Source organism: Chiloscyllium punctatum, chromosome 42, assembly GCF_047496795.1.
Source record: "Chiloscyllium punctatum isolate Juve2018m chromosome 42, sChiPun1.3, whole genome shotgun sequence".
Taxonomy (NCBI): Eukaryota; Metazoa; Chordata; class Chondrichthyes; order Orectolobiformes; family Hemiscylliidae; genus Chiloscyllium; species Chiloscyllium punctatum.
In genome coordinates this window covers 59622010-59638683 of record NC_092780.1, presented here as the reverse complement: position 1 = coordinate 59638683, position 16674 = coordinate 59622010, and positions in this window count along the sequence as shown.

Here is a 16674-nt window from a genome sequence, read left to right as displayed (position 1 = left end):
CTCCTTCTCAAACACACCCGTGACATCGACAATGACCACCAAACCTTTTTTGAAGGATAATGTCCAACATTTCCATCATCTTTCATCCTCAGCTCTTATCCAAACTTCTACGAATGTTTTCTAACGGTATTTACCGACATGTTCATACAATTTCTGAACTGTCTTTTCATGCCATTTAATTCCCCTTTAACCCAATACCATTGGGTCCTGCTGATGTTCTGGATCCACCACACGAATGATAATCCATTTCCTCTACTCACTGGCTCCATCAGGTGATCAGTGGAAGTAATACCACCATTAGACTTCAATCACATCATGAGCCTTTATTGGAGGTTAATGTCACTCTCTGATCTATTCACTGACCCGATGGGCTTGCAACCTGGTATCAGCAACAGACGCAAATCTGTGGGTCTCCAGCGGTTAGTTAGTGTTGAGATGGTTGTAATTTTTCTGGTGTGGTTAATATTTGTCACAATCCCCCAGCACAAGTGAGCATACAGGGTGTGGCCAGGTATCTGTCCATCCGGAACTCGGGAGATTGAATGACTAAATCTCCCATTATTTATTTAATAGCACTCTCCAATGACAGTGCCCACAGTCCACACGGGTCAACAGTGGATCGAGCCAGACCAAGCCAACTGGGTGTTCCACAAACCTAAAGCCAGTACTCTGGTCCAAAGCCCAGTAAATCCAGCTAAAAACAAGTGACATGAGTTAAACAGGTACACTCTCCCACTGCCATTACCAGGGGAACCATGAGGTACAACCAAACATCGTGACATAATCGGATCAAAAACACTCTCTCAACGGTGACTATACAAGCAAGGCTTCCGGGGAGAACCCATCCACAACTAAAACCACAGTCACGTCTCCCGCCATTCCCAAAATTGGTTTAGCCTCCTCTCCTGTTCGAGGGCAATTGCTATGTAATTTAGAAAATATATCAGCAGTTAGTTGAATAAATGACACAAACCTTCTGAAGTTTTTAACACCAGCAATTTGTGATGGAGTTGAAGGCTGTAGCCAATTCCAAGAAAACTGAAAGATTTTTTCTATTGCTCTGGGCTCCTTTTGATTAATATTTTGTAAGAAGGCTGTATTCCCATTACAGCCCAGTGTTGCTACATTACAACCATTCTGTCCAAAATTCAAACTGTGTCCCCTCACTTAAACCCTTAGGGAAAAGACTTGCTAAAATCAGGCCAATATTAATAGGTCTCTGGTTATCAATTACTTTAAGGCTGTCCTTGTCATCCAATCCTTTTGGAATTAAAACAGTTCGATTTGTCAATGAATCTGGTACTGCTCCTGATCCAGAGAGAACCTTGAGGTGAGTAGTAACTCTGTGAATGTTAATGTCCTCAAGGTTCATCCCATTGAGTCCTGGGACACGTTTCAGATTGATCTACTCAATCGCTGGCATGATTTCACTTCCTTCTGTGGGTTTTTTCAGGAGGTTAACATTCCCCCTGATGGTATATGGCTAAAACAAACGTCTCAGCTTCATGATTGGGAATGGATCATTCCCCACTGGAAACCCTTTCCAGCTCCTCACTGGGTAGAGGACAGAGGGGAACAGTCAGTGCCCCAGAGTTAACTGGGTACATTATCTCCTATTGTTATTTAGTATTTGAGTCTCTTTAATGGGATTTCTTAGCCAAATGTTTCCAGACAATACTATTGATGTCCTCTTTCTGCCTTCTCTTACTGGTCCTCTGTGACCTCCTTCCATGATCTGCTTTCCTCCCTTTCCCTAAAGTTGTTTCTCCTTGAGTCAATGATTCCGTGTTCTGAGCCCCAGACCCTGCTCTCTTGTTTCTGGATACTTTTTAACTGATTAATTCTTCTGCCTGAGTTAATTGTTCTTCAAGATCTGTATTAGACAATAGGCAGGTAATTGAATAATCTCCTTAGCAACCTCAAGGAATGGCATTTAATCTTAAAACAGTGCAGACATTCTATGAGAATTCGTCTTTTCCCACTTATGCTGCCAAGCCCGTTCCCTTGGCTGTGGTTTTGCTCGATAGCAGGCAGGGGCAGTGGGAATCTCGTTCATCCATTCACGCACGTCACTAATTAGATGATCAGGCATTTGGTTACATTGAACACTCGCCCGGGTCATGTCTGTTCCGAGTTTTATTGTCGTCTCTCGTCGATGTGAGACCGAACCGCAATCTCGTGTTGCCACAAATTTTAGATAGGCAACTCTCTAAAATAGAATACTTTATGACTACAATTAAATGTAAAATATTAAAATGTATTAAAACAAATATAATTGAGAATTTAAAATTTATGATTAAAGTAAGCGAGCTGTCCATAAAAATGCGAATTAACTATGTTAGGGAAGGTGTAAGATGAATGATCTCCTGGGTAAATGTCTTGTCGTGTTTAATTCCTAATATCTTCATCAATTCATTATTCTTCTTGTACCATCTACCCCCACGCTCCTATCACGAAGCCAGAAAAGGATACATTGACACCTTTTTAGGTGCAAAATCTCCTCCTTTCAATGTTGATCCTTCTTTACCTTCTCTTCCCATACTAATTGCAAAGAATCATTTTCATTTTCAAACTATATAGTGATGCCCACCAATACTGCTCCATTAACCTTATGCTAGATTAGGTCAGGGATCCCCAGCGTCCCTGCCATCTCTTTTAAATGGGCTTCAATAAATATTGTCCAACCCTTTTCCTTTGTAAATTGAGTGAATGCTTTTACAATTTTGTTATGGCTCTTTAATCCTCATGTTCATGGGGCAACAATTTAGGGGCAGCACTATGGCTCAGTGGTTTGCAGAACTGCCTCACAGCATCAGGGATCACAGGTTCGATTCCAGCCTTGGGCAACTGTGTAGAGTTTGCACATTCGCTGTGTCTGTGTGGGTTTGCTCCGGATTCGTCCCACAGTCCAAAGATGTGCAGGCCAGGTGATTAGGCCATGGTAAATTGCCCATGGTGTTGTGTGCGTTTAGTCAGAGGGAAATGGGTCTGTGTGGGTTACTCTTGGGAGGGCCAGTGTAGACTGGTTGGGGCGAAGGACCTGTTTCCAGACTGTGGGGAACCAAATCTAATTCTGAAATACGAGGGACCATTTACAAGGCGATACTGCATCACCTACAATTCCTACTACTTCAAGGATAGATTTGACCTTGTGGGATATGAGTTCGTTTTATTTTTTTTCATTTCTGTTTTTTTTTTATTTACCCTCACACTACCACCTAACTGCGGTAGTGTTTTTTTTCCCCAGCACCCATGGTGTGTGTGTGTGTAGATGTGAGACACAGTGAAAGACACAAAGTGCACCAATCTTTATTCAATTTCCACCACCAGGAAGATAGGAAAAAACACCCCAGTGGCCAGTGACAAGCACTGCCCTTCAAACCACAGGGCAATGCTGTGTGATCAAAACAGTGAAGGGGAGGGTAGGGACTAAATCAAAATAGAGTTGGAGGGAGAAATGATGCACTCCACTCCCTGCGGCGCCCACCTCTCCCTGAACGACTCCAGGGTGTCGGTGGACACCGCGTGCTCCTTCTCCAAGGACACCCGGGCTTTAACGTAACCCCGGAAGAGGGGCAGGCAGTCGGCCCTAACGACCACCTCCACGGCCCGCTGCCTGGACCTGTTGATGGCCAGTTTGGCCAGGCCCAGGAGCAGACCCACGAGGAGGTCCTCGGACCTGCCCTCCCTCCTCCGTACCGGGTGCCCGAAGACCAGGAGCGTGGGACTGAAGTGCAGCCAGAAACAGAGGAGAAGGTTTTTGAGGAAATCAAAAAGGGAGTGCAAACGCCCACACCCAATATATACATGGTCCACGGACTCCACAGCGCCACAGAACAAGCAGTTGGGCTGGGAGTCCGTGAACCACCGCAATCTGCGGTTGCAGGGGACTGCTGCGTGCAGCACCCTCCACACCAGATCCCCGAGAGAAAGGGGGAGGACTCCCGCGGAGAGAGCCCTCCACTGGGGATCTCCACAGCCCGGTGGCAAATGGGCACGCCAAGGCGTGTCCGGAAGGTGGATGAGGGAGAAGAGGTGGACGGTGTGCAGCAGCAGTCGATACTGGGCCTTCCTTTTTATATCCTTAAAAGAAACAAAATTAAAATTCCGGAGGCGGCTCAGGTTGTGGGGCACTGGCTCCCGCGGGAAGTACGGGACCTTGGGGCCAATGTGAAATTCCGTCCGGGCCGGGGTGAGCGCCGACGGGATCCCACCGCACACCTGAGCGTCCTCCAACCGGTGAACTACGTCGGGTCCGAGCACCTCCGTTTTAAGGCTTCGGATGGCGGCGGCCACGTACCGGACGTCTACCGCTGCCCTGCTAGCTATGTCCTGCGGCAGCATCCAGCCCAGGCCCCCGGCCCCCAGCACGTCCCCGACCCTGGTCGCCCTCGCCGCCACGGCCCTCCCCTCTGACAGCCACTCGAACCCGCGAGTACGGAGGTGCGGATTCCTGAGCAACGGCTCCCTGACGACAGCCGATACTCCAGCCGGAGGGTAGGCGCGACGCGATTCGACCATGTTCCAGACAGTGATCAGGTCCTGGTAAAAGACAGGCAGCGCCTTGAGGGCGACCTCCAAACCGTCACGGTCGACGAACAAGAGCTGCGTGTCGTAGTTGAGGTTACGCACCTGGCGGAAAAAATACGTTGCCAGGGCGCACCACCTAGGAGGAAGCTCGACGTAAAGGTAATGCCGCCACGACTGAAGGCGGAACGTCGTGACCTGGGTGCAGACGCACACCAGCGACTGACCGCCCTCCTCAATAGGGAGACTCAGAACCTGCGCGGCGACCCAGTGCATCTTTTTGTCCCAGAAGAAGTCGACCAACGTTCTCTGGATGTCAGCGACAAAGCCAGGAGGAGGGACCAAAGTGACCAGCCGGTACCACAGCATGGCGGCCACCAGCTGGTATATGACCAGCACTCGACTCCTGTAAGATAGCACTCGGAGCAGTCCTGTCCAGCGGCCGAGGCGAGCCGAGACTCTGGCCTCCAGCTCCTGCCAGTTGGCTGGCCAGGATTCCTCAGCCGGGCTGAGGTAGACCCCCAGGTAGAGGAGATGGGTGGTACTCCAGCTGAACCCCCGTAACTCCTCCGGCAGAGAGTCCACCCGCCACGGACCGACCAGTAGTCCGGAACATTTGGCCCAGTTGATCCTGGCGGAAGACGCCGCCGAGTACACGGCCTGGCACTCTCGCATCCTCCCCAGGTCAGCCGGGTCGGTGAAAGTGAGGAGCACGTCGTCGGCGTAGGCCGAGAGGACCACCCCCGTCCCGCGCCGCGCAGAACCAGCCCCGACAACCACCTCCGCAAGAGGCGCAGGAAAGGCTCCACGCACAGGGAATACAGCTGGCCGGACAGGGGGCAGCCTTGACGCACTCCTCTCCCGAAGCGAAGGGGCGCCGTCAGAGACCCGTTAACTTTAACCAGACACTCTGCGGCGGCGTACAAAAGTCGGATCCGGTCGACGAACCGCGTCCCGAACCCAAATGCCCGCAGAGTCCCGAGCAGGTACTCGTGATCGACCCTGTCGAACGCTTTCTCCTGGTCGAGAGACTGGAAGGCGCTCGGCAGACCAGCCCGTCGACAGAAATGGATCAGATCCCGGACCAGGTGGACGTTGTCGTGTATCCTCCGGCCCGGGACCGTGTAGGACTGGTCCGGGTGAATCATGTGGGCCAGCACGGAAGCCAGGCGAGAAGACAACACCCTGTCAAAGATTTTGTAGTCCGTGCTGAGGAGGGAGACCGGACGCCAGTTCTTCAAAGAACGAAGGTCCCCCTTCCTCGGCAGCAGGACGATGACCGCCCTGTGCCAAGAAAGGGGCAGTTGTCCGGCATTTAGACACTCCCCCAGGACCTGTGCGTAGTCGTTCCCCAGGACGTCCCAGAACGCCCTGAAGAACTCCACAGTCAGCCCGTCCAGCCCCGGGGTTTTGCCCCTCGAGGGCGCCGGTCGGCTCCTCTAAAGTGACGGGATCGTCGAGCCTTCCGGCGTCCTACGGGCTGAGCTGCGGCAGGTCCTCCCACAGAACTCTGCGAGCATTCTCGCTGGACGGATCCGGAGAGAACAGAGCCGTGTAATAGTTTCAGACGTGGGCCCTGACGCCCTCCGGATCCGAGACGAGGGACCGGCCAGCAGCACAAGGAGCTGCTGACGGGTGCCACGCCTTTTTTCCAGCGAGTAGAAGAAGGGGGAGCCGCGGTCCAGGTCCTGGAGGAGCTGGATCCGCGACTTCACGTACGCACCCCGAGCCCCGACGAGCTGCAGGTCCCAGAGCGCGGCCTTCTGCTCTTCGTACACCCCGCGCAGGGCCGGGTCCACGTCGGGCTGACCGAGGCGTGACTCCAGGTCGAGCATCTCCATCTCCTACTCCACGATCCTGGATTTCCACCTCTTAGTCGACCCCCTCACGTACCCCTGACAGAAGACGCGGACGTGAGCCTTGCCCACGTCCCACCATAGCCTCAGGGAGAGGAAGCTTCCCCGCTTCCTTCTCCAGCCGGCCCAGAAATGACGAAACGAGTCCCGGAACCGCTCGTCCTCCAGCAGCAGGTTGTTAAAGTGCCAGTACGCGGAGCCGAGCCTGGCGCCGAACGGAAGGAGTTCCGCCCACACCAGGCGATGGTCCATGCACGACACCTGCCGCGTGGAGGCCTTTGGAAAACAGGAGCCGTACGCCCGCGAAACGTACAGGCAGTCGATTCTGGACGCTCCGACCCCAGGCCTCACGAAGGTGAAGGCGATGGAGTCGAGATGTAGATTCCACCAGACGTCCACCAGGTCGAAGGACTTGACCAAGTCCCCCAACCTCTTCCCCGACGCACAGCCAGTGCGGGCACCGCCGTGGTCCCTGCCCTCGAGGACGCAGTTAAAATTTCCCCCGAGGACGACGCACTGGTTCTCGTCGATGGAAGTGAGATGAGCGGACACTTCTTCGAAGAAGTTCGCTTGCCTCGGCCCGGCCAGGGGAGCGTATACGTTCACCAAGTGAAGCACTGCGCCCCCCAACCGAACCGTCAGGTGAAGCAAACGGCCTGGCACCGGCTCCCTGACCCCCAAGATCTCCGGCTGAAAATGCGGGGCCAACAGGATAGCCACCCCGCCAGATCTGCGGGTGAGGTGACTCATGTAGACCCCCCCTCGCCACTCCAGGAGCCAGGTGGCTTCGTCTCCCGGGGTAGTGTGGGTTTCTTGCACGAAGCACACCGCATACATCCTGTCCTGAAGGACCGAGAGGGTCTGGACTCTGCGCTGCGACTCCCTGCTGCCGTTGATGTTGAGGCTGGCTATAGTCGTCTCCATGTCGGAAGCGTTGTGCAACCACCACCAGTACAGTTAAAAACCAATTACTGGGAGGACGAGGGAGGGGCACAGGAGTCCCTCGCCCTCACCAGGAGTGCCCCCAGGAAGTTCCTGACTCGCTTTCGCTCATTTGAATTGAGCCCAGGCGCCTGGCGAGCAGCGTGGGCCGACCAATAAACTTTTTCAAAAGCGCTCCAGCGGTCGAGCGCCAGTTGGGCTCTCTCCCAGCGACCTCGAGTTTCCTCGACAAATTCCCGGAGATCCTCGAGGGGGATGAGGGTGAGATCGGCGGGGGCACCTGGGACTCAAAAACGTTGCTGCAGACAGAGTCCGCGTCGTCCCCGGTGTCCCCGGTGTCCGCCACCGATCCCGTACCCTCCTCCGGGAGGTCGCACTCGGTCGCCGACCCCTCCCCCACCGAGAGGATGTGGGCTCGTCCGGCGCCGCCAACTGGCCTCGAACCCCCGGCGACCCCACCCCCAGCTTCACCGGCGGTACCTTCCCCGGCGCACCCCGTCCCGGAACGCCCCGAGTTCGGGTCGTCGGGCGGTGAAGGCTCGGGGCCCTGCTCCTTTCCCGACACCGGGACGCCTGGGTCCTCGGGGAAAAGATCGTCCCCCAGGAAAAGGTCATCCCGCAGGGCCAATGCTCCCGGCGAAACAGTCTGGGAGGGAGGAGCGGGGATAACACCTCCCTCCCCTCCGCCGCTCGGCGACCCAGTAAAGGGACCTTTGTTGACGCCCGCACCACGGCCCTCGTCGTTGTTAAAGTCCCCCCCAGGGGCCAGAGAATTTGAGGTAGCAGGAAACCCTGTTGTCGCCCTTGTGGGTTTTGGCAGGTCGGGCCGCGGTGCAGGTTCGTTGGGGGTTTCCGTGGGCCCATCCCCTGGAGAGGGGCAGCGCCGCCGGCGCACGGCTGGTGTATCCCTCCCCTCCAAGGGCCGGCCCCTCTTCCCCAGAGAGACAGGGGGGAATTTATGGGCCTTTCCCTCCCCACCCGCCACGGCGGTCAAGGGGCACGAGGCCCCCCGGGACACGATTGGCTGGGGGAAGGCAGGGGGCGTGGCCAGGGTGGGGAGGGCCAGCCGCGTCACCTCCTGCCCCGCCCCTGGTCCACCAGGCGACGGCGGGCGAGCCAGGGGTCCAGTTCCCTCTCCGGAGCCTGGAGCCACGTTCACCACAGGATTTCGGCAGGGGTGGATCCCCCAGGTTCGTGCCTGGGTGGGGCGGGGCTCAGGGGCCACCGGGCCAGGTGTTGCAGTGCCAGGGGCGGGCGTCGAAGCCCCTGGGGTTTCACCATCGGGGTGAGGGGTAGATGTGCGGTCAGGGTCAGGTACGGGTTTGGGGGTCAGGGTTCCCGCGCCGGGGCGACGCTGGCACGGCCACAGGGGCATTATCGTGCCGGGGCGGGCAGGTCGTGTGCTGGGTGTCGGGGAAGGGGATAAGGTGGTCTCCCCGTTGGCGGGCCTGACACGACGCATTTTCTTCAGCGCCTCCTGGCCGGCTGGACACTCACCCCCCTCCCTGCCGGAGGCTGGAGGATTGGAAGCCACCGGCTTAGGCTCCGGTGCCGGGGCTTGTGGTGTTGACTTTGGGGGAGGGGGTGTGGGAGCGGCGGCACCACGGTCAGCCATCGGCGCGGGTTGGGCAGCCTTCTGTGTGGGGCAGTATTTCCTAATGTGCCCCACCTCGTGGCACAGGTGGCACCGCACGCCGTCCGCCGTCCAGAAAGCGCGGTAGGCCGCGCCCTCGTGGAGGAGGGTAGATGAGCCCTCGGTGACCTCCCCCCGGGCCAGGTAAATGAACAACTGGCGTCGGAAGGAGTAGATGTGCCGGTGGGCGGGGTCCTTCAGACCGGGCAGGAGCGGTTGGATCCCTGACCGGATCTCCCCCAAGGTGGTGAAGTGGGGGAGAAGGAGCTCGCTGACAGTGAAGGGCGGGGCGTTAGAGATCACGACCCTCTGGGCCGTAACCTCCAGAGGGTCGACGGGCAAATGTGTCCCGCCCACAGTGAGCCCCCTCTCCACGGCCAGGTGGACCGCCTGCTCGGTCTTTAGGAAAAAGACGGCCTTCCCGCAGCGACGATGGCCAGTGGGCCGAACACACTAGCCATGGCCTTGCTGCAGGCCTCGATGGTCATGTTGGGATGGGGATAGTCCTTTACCCCCAGGCGTTTGGTCAAGTGCCTGAAGGGGGTTTGGGTTGCGGCCGGGGTCGGGACAGCCGAGCCTAAGGCAGCGGCTACCCTGGCGTAGCTGCGGCTGGGCCCCGCGACCTTCGGGCTCGCCATAGTCTGCTGCTGGGTGTTGGGTTTGGCCTCTGGCAGCAGCAGTGGTGGAGGTTGCTGGGAGAGTCCCAGGCAGTGACGGTGGAGACCGGCCTTAGGCGAGTCCCAGGTAGGCCCTCGGTCGCAGTGGTGTGGGGAAGACCTGTTGGGGAGGATCCCCAAGGCAATTCCCAGGCAGCCCTGAAATTGAGTCCCCGGCAGCAGCAGAAGTAGCAGTAGTGGTGGTGGAAGGGCCCAAGGAGAGTCCCAGGCAGCCCCGAAATTGAGTCCCAGGCAGCAGCAGAGGTAGTGGTGGAGGTTGTGGGGAGGGGCCCAAGGCGTGTCCAGGCAGTGGTGGTGGAGGCAGGCCTCAGGCGGCAGCAGCAGCAGTGGAGGCAGGCCTCTGGCAAGTCCTGGGCAGTTCCTTGGTCACAGCAGTAGTGGGGGGCAGGCCTGTTGGGGAGGGTTCCCAAGGCGAGTCCCAGGCAGCAGCGTTGGAGGTGGGCCTCAGGCAACAGGGGCAGTGGTGGAGGTCCTGTGGAGGGGCCCCAAGGCAAGTCCCAGGCAGCAGCAGTGAGGCAGGCCCCAAGCAGCAACAGGGACAGTCCCCTTCAAGGAGAGTCCTTGCACATGCACGCACAGTCACACACTGATTCAATCTCCAAAAGGGGGAAAACACCCGAGTGGCCAGTGACCAGCACTGCCCTTCACATCAAAGGGCAATCAAATCTCCTGGTTATAATTGATAACCAGAGCCTCCTGATTGTGGTTTTCAAGCCCAGGACAATCAAGGATCTTGTAGCAAACGCATCCGCCCACCCTCCCCACTGGCCCGGGGGTGTGGGTCAGCTCCTCTTGTACCTTTTTCCTGCGACGTTTCCATCCCAGCTCCGGTCCCTCTGATGCGGACTCTGACACAGCCTGTACCGGACTATAGTTCCTCTCACTGTATCTGGAGCATCTCGAGGGTTTCCTCCTCCTTCCAGCGGTAATGGTATCGAGGCTGCATCCATCTTGGACCCTGAGGTTTCCTCGACACCAGCCAGAGGGGAGAGCCCATGGTTTCTGACAGGCCTTCTGGTTGTTGACAGGGGCCTAGTATGTTTTGCTCCTGCCCTGTTTGTGAGGGAACAGCTTTCATGTGATCCACATGTTGGTTCAGGACTGCCTCACTTTCCCCAAACTTTGTAAGTCACGGGACCTGACCTCACGTCAACCTCACCTCGTACCCATACAGGGCAGTTTCCAGGGATCTGGCACCAAATGTCATCCCCTCAATGAAATGGTCTCCCTCGCTTCGAGGAAGCATGTGGCTGGCATTGGTGGTCCTGCTGCTGTTTCACCCCAACAACCCTCCCCCGGTTTGGGAAATATCAGGTTTAACCTGGTGCCGTGTCTGCTCCCCATCACCAACTCTGCTGGAACTATCCTGTTGTTGTGTCTGGGCTGGGCCCAGAATCGATCAGGAACCGGGACAGTTTGGTATCACGTGATGCTGAAGGCTGCTGCTTTAAGCCTGTCTTCAACATTTGGAACACTCTTTCCACCAGACTATTTGACGATGGTTGCCATGGAGCTGTCCTTATCCCATTTTCTCACAGAATGTGAGTATTTCCTGAGGTCAATGATGCTTCACTGTCTACGACTGATGCTTCCTGGACTCTGTGTATTGTGAATGATGCTCACAGCTAATCGATTATCATCCCTGAGTTTGCTGAACTAACTTTGTGCATCCAACCACTTTGTTCCTGGTCATTGTCAACGCCCATTGTGCTCATGGAAGGACCTGCATAGTCGATGTGTAACCGAGGCATTCCCACAAAGGTGGGAGCTCAGATGGTGGTAATTTTTGTCCTTGTTGGCACTCTGGGCACTGCCCACCAACGCAACTGTGTTAGCATCCAATCCCAGGTCCCAGACATAATTCCTTGTTTGTATCTTCAACTTGGAAACCCCTGGATGAACCTGGTGGGGTTCAGTCAGTATCTGGTGATGACCTTTACTCGGATAATCCCGCTTGCTCCACATTGTAATCTGCCGTCCTCGACGGTGATCTGGTCTTGCTGGGATTGGAAAGGATTCAATCGTGGTTATGATGGCTTTTCTCCTTCCGCCATTCCCACCAGCTGTTTGTTTCACCAGGACAGGAACTTTGTGCCCACAGTCGGATATTGTCAGGAGTGACCGCAAGGGTGTCCAGGATGTTTTATACCAGAACGGACCCTTCAATGGGAACTGGGAGACCATTTACCCAAACAGTGTTTTTAATACCATCTGATTTGGATGTTGCTAAGCCATTGGATTGTCACAACCCACGTGGAGGGGGGCTTTGCGAGGTGGGCACTCTCCTGGGTACCAGCTTAAAAGTTTGTTACTCAGGTCAGACCTTGTGGGACCCTTTGCTGTCTTGAGTCCACACACCAGCAGTAACTACAATGGCTGTCTGAGCGAGATCCTGAAGGACTCTTCAGCCATTTCCCCGAGGCTGGGCTTTTTTTGAGATCCTGCTGAGGGCTGGCCTTAGGGCCCTCTGTTCAGGACATGCCCAGCTTGAAGCTGATTGTCTACACTCAAATGGTGCTGCCCAAGCTCAGTCAGACAGGTGAGAGTCCCCTTCCATTGGGTTGGCCCTCCAGCTCCCATGATGCACTTACTGCAGTTTCTAATGACAAAGCCAGGTGTAGTAGCTGTTTGAAGTCCAGTTGGGCTTCAGCCGGTAGATCCTTCTGTGTGGTTATGTCATTAATCCCATATCCCCACGTACTGACTAACAATGGGAAAGCTGGCTCCACCCCCTTGTCTCCCATGCCTCAGAACGTTCTCTCAGCATCTCCTTCAGTATTAACCTAAAACCACATGACTCTGCCACTCATCTCAACCTCGTCAAAAATCTCGGCTGATTCCCTGGGCCTCTAACAGCTGAAGAAAACCAATGGCATCTTAGGACTAGAGATGGCTTGTGGTCGTAACATTCCTTAAGCAACTGTCACTTCTCGGAAGGTTCTGGTATCTGGTGACTCTGGGAACATTTAAACCTCTTGTGACTGAAAATGCTGTGGGTCTGCAAGCATTCCGACGGATTGTTCATTGCTTTTCACCTGCCCCAGTGTCAGTTGCCCAGAAAAAATATTGCGTTCTTTGTCCATGCTGGGCCCAGACTGCGACAGAAGGATCTCCTCTACCTATGGGAGTTGTTATGTTTAATTCTTTCAAACCGTATACATGTCTGACCTGTTTCCTTTGTTGCTGACCTGCTGCCTCTATGTTTCTGAAATCCATTTGTAGCCACTCGAGAGCCTGTTTACCATCTTCACAATCTCTTCACACCCCCACCTGACAGCACTGCAAACACCTCACTCGCCCCACCTCCCAACTACCATTGGGGGGGAACGACCATTACCCCCACAGTCTTTGGCCCAGTCATCTGCCTCACCGGTTATTCAAAATAATTCAAAAAGGCTTCGACGACTTTATTGTTGAATTTTCGTAATTTGGAAATAATAGCCTATCTGCTAATCCTGAAAGTTTCTCTTTATTTCCATCTTTCTAAACTTCCTCGGCAAATTTGGGATGTTTGTTCAACCCCAGAACGTTTTTCGCAACGTTAAAAGCCATTTCCCCCATCTTTTGATTTGACCAACCACAAGTAACCAAAACAACCGTACATTTCCACCGAAGGTTTATTTTAAGGTCTTGGACAGTAATCCCCAAGTCTGTTGAAATCGATCCAAATCCATCCCGATCTGGGACCTGAGCCCCCAGACCATGTCACCATGTCCCCCTTGATTTACTTGCTCAGAGTACACTGGCTGTGACCAGCCAGCTCCGAGTCAGGTTCCTGAACTGAGGAGATTCTCAATCCCCGGGAAATCCTGGTCAGCCAGGTCTTCCTGATTTGGCCCAGATTAACATCCCTTATCAAGGAGCTCATAGTCCACCACATCCACCTGGTCCCAATCACTACGCGGTGTGGGGGGGTGGGAGACAGTCACTGTGACTGTCACCCGCACAGCTCCTTCCAGGGGGGAGCCCTGGGTACAGAGGGGTGCTGCCAACTTCCTCGTGACCATGACTTGGTTTGGGGTGTCCTACAGTCGCAGGCAAAGTCTCCAATTCAGCTGCATGGGGTAGGTCTAGAGGAAGGGAGCGGGTGCTGACTCTTTCTGGAGGTGAGTGAGGTCTATCAGGGGCTTTGTGGTATATTTCTGCCCCTTCTCCCATTCCTGCTAGTTGGAGGGGTGAGCAGTAGGAAGTTGGACCACACTTACACTTACTTTCCTGGATGGCTGTTGTCAAGTTCCTCTCTCCTACAGTGATCAATTTGTGGATGACCCACAATTCCACAGACCCCTCCCTCCGTCCCTCACCCTTTCTGAGGTAATGGGAGACAAAGCTGTGGACCCAGCTTCTGCCTTTGTGGGTTAGTGTGGTGTGGGTCATATCCCTGAAATCACAGACATATTGGACACAGTCTCCAGGCAAAGCTGCTGGAGTGTTCGCCTGGTTGGCTGCATTTGTCTAGTGCCTCGCTGGGGTCTGCCTTATCTTGGCCAATGGCAGGGAGGGCCTCCGTTCCTGGTGTCAAGGGTCTCCCTCCTGATTTGCTGGTTCTCAGTGTGGGTTTGAATGGCCTGCTGGCCTGAGGCTGGTGACCCTCAGTGTCCAATCAGTGTGTGACAGCCTGGAGATAGATTTCATCAAACAACAGACATGGGTCTTCCCTTCCCCTGGGTACATGGGTCAGAGCGTGGGTGCTGGGGGCATAGTCACCCTGGGGAAAGATGGTGGGGCTCCCTGTCTGTGGGGCAAAGGTGGATCAGGCGTGGCTGGGTCAGTGTTGAACCTCTCACTTATCTCCATGGGGAGGTAGAATCCCAAAGGTGCCCGTTTAGCCCGTTCTGGGCTGAGACTGGTTTCTCCTGGGACCTGGATTTGTTCCTGGGACTTTGTTCTGTGTTAGGGTCAGATGTGTATCGCTCCATGTTACAGACTTGGAGGAGACCATTACAGTCCCTTGGAGCTGACTGTAATGTTGTTTCAATCTGTCAATGTAGAGTAAGGCTGTCTCCTGGTCCCCAGTGACCCTCCCCTCACTAGAATAAGCATTTCCAAATGGTGGCTGGAACTGTTCCACATGGATCAAGTTTCCTGTAACTTTCAGTCTTGTTGCTTGGAAGAGCTTGAGCCTTGCGTTCTGCTCTGTTCTAGAGTGGAGTTGAGTTCTGGAGTGCCTGGATCCCATGCTGCCTTCCCCGGGGAGTCTGTCCCAGCTGCAGGCAGCAGCAATCACTAGAATAAGCTTTATAGCTTTATTCCCCACTTCCCAATGGGCTTCTCCCCACAGCTCCCGGACCAGGGAACCTTCACCCCAACACCAGGCTGGCTCCCTGGCACATGCTGTACCTTTGGGCCATTTCACACAGATATTGCTTCAGGGTGTCCTGCTGTTTGTGCCATTGGGAACCCTTGTCATTTTAACAGGTTTATGTCATCCTTTTAATCAATCCGGTTAAAAGGAAAATGAGGATCCGGTGTAGTCCCCCGGCCCGTGCTTTGCCTGTCCCAGTTTAAGGCTCCATGGGTGGTCAGTGCCAGTGTTTCTCATGTTTAGTTTATACCCTGGCCTTCATGTGGGGCAGCTGCTCTCTTCAAGACCAGCTCAGGCTGAACGTGCAAGATACTGGCAAGGAAGGCAGTTCAGGTTAAAAGTACGTAAAGGGTCACTTTGTACTGAAGCCAAAATGTTTTCTGGAAGGAGGGGGGGGGGGGGGGTCTCTAAGACCCTGTGGACACCTTAACCAATGTACACTGTATTAACTTCCCCAGGCACCATGGGGTGTGTTCGGAAGGGGCTACACTGCACAACTCTACAGGCAGGGAACCAGGTCACAACTTTATTTGAACAAAGGTTTAGAGTTCACCTTCAGACTTTTAACTATTTATTTTGACCGATCTGATTCTTTAGAAACTGAAGCTCCTTCCCAGATACTGGGAGCTGGTCTGTCGAGTGTTTGTTCATCAGGAAGGGCTGAATTGCCCTTTCACACCACCTCATGTGTTCTGATGCGCCTCTAGTTGGCAATTGTCTGGGCTGAGATCTTGCACTGATTTTTCCCTGAGGCTGAATTATCTCTTGTCTTGGTTCACGTATTCCCAGCACACTTTGTATTTTGGCAAGTTTTGATGCCCTGTTTATTCCAGTTGCTGTGCCTGTATTTCCAGCCTCCCTTCCTGACGGGTTTTATTTCCAGTATCTGCAATCTTTTTAGTGTCGAACCAAGTTTGTTCCACTGTGAAGTCTCTTCAAAGTATGCCCACTTTGAAGAAGTTCTCTCCCAAGAAGGGTTACCCCTGAAACGTAGACTCCCTCAGACACTACCTGGCTTGCTGTGTTCTTCCAGCCTCCTGCCTGTCTTTTATTTCACTTGAACAGTTAAAGGCTGCTACAATGGCAGCATCCCATAAACACATTCTTTTGCAAATGCAGTTGAGTCATACAGTTCTTACACCGCTGTTAGGAACCAGACCAAACCCCTCGAACATACATTGTGAAGATACACGAGACCACAAATGGCCAACCTGCCAGACTTGAAACAAAACAAACTTCATTCATTCTCCATTGTTCAAATGTAACAAAAGAAACCAGAAAGTCGAGTATATAATTCCATTGGAAAACTTAACACTATAATTTTAATTAATAAACTGTAACTGTTCCAATATAGTAACATCACTTACTTTTGACATGCAAATTCAGGAAAAGAGATGATCTCATGTGCAATGCTCCCAGTCCAGGAGGAAAAAAAAACATTGGGCGATGGAAAGATGAACTGCAGCTTCCAAGCCCAGCTTCAAGACCCCAGCAACAACTGCGACTGAGGAACTGAACTTAACAATACTGGCTGTGGGGGAGCTTGACCCCACCCATTCAGGCTGTTTCTATTGTTCCAAACTTTGTAAAGCCAACCTAGACCTCAAGTTGTTTATTTAATTGGATTCAAATAGACACCTTGTTCCTTCTGGTTTTAAGAGGTGCGTTTTGTTATTTTTTGGGGACTGATTTTCAGACCTAGTGTTGTCACACCTCCCCTCTTTATAAACAAAA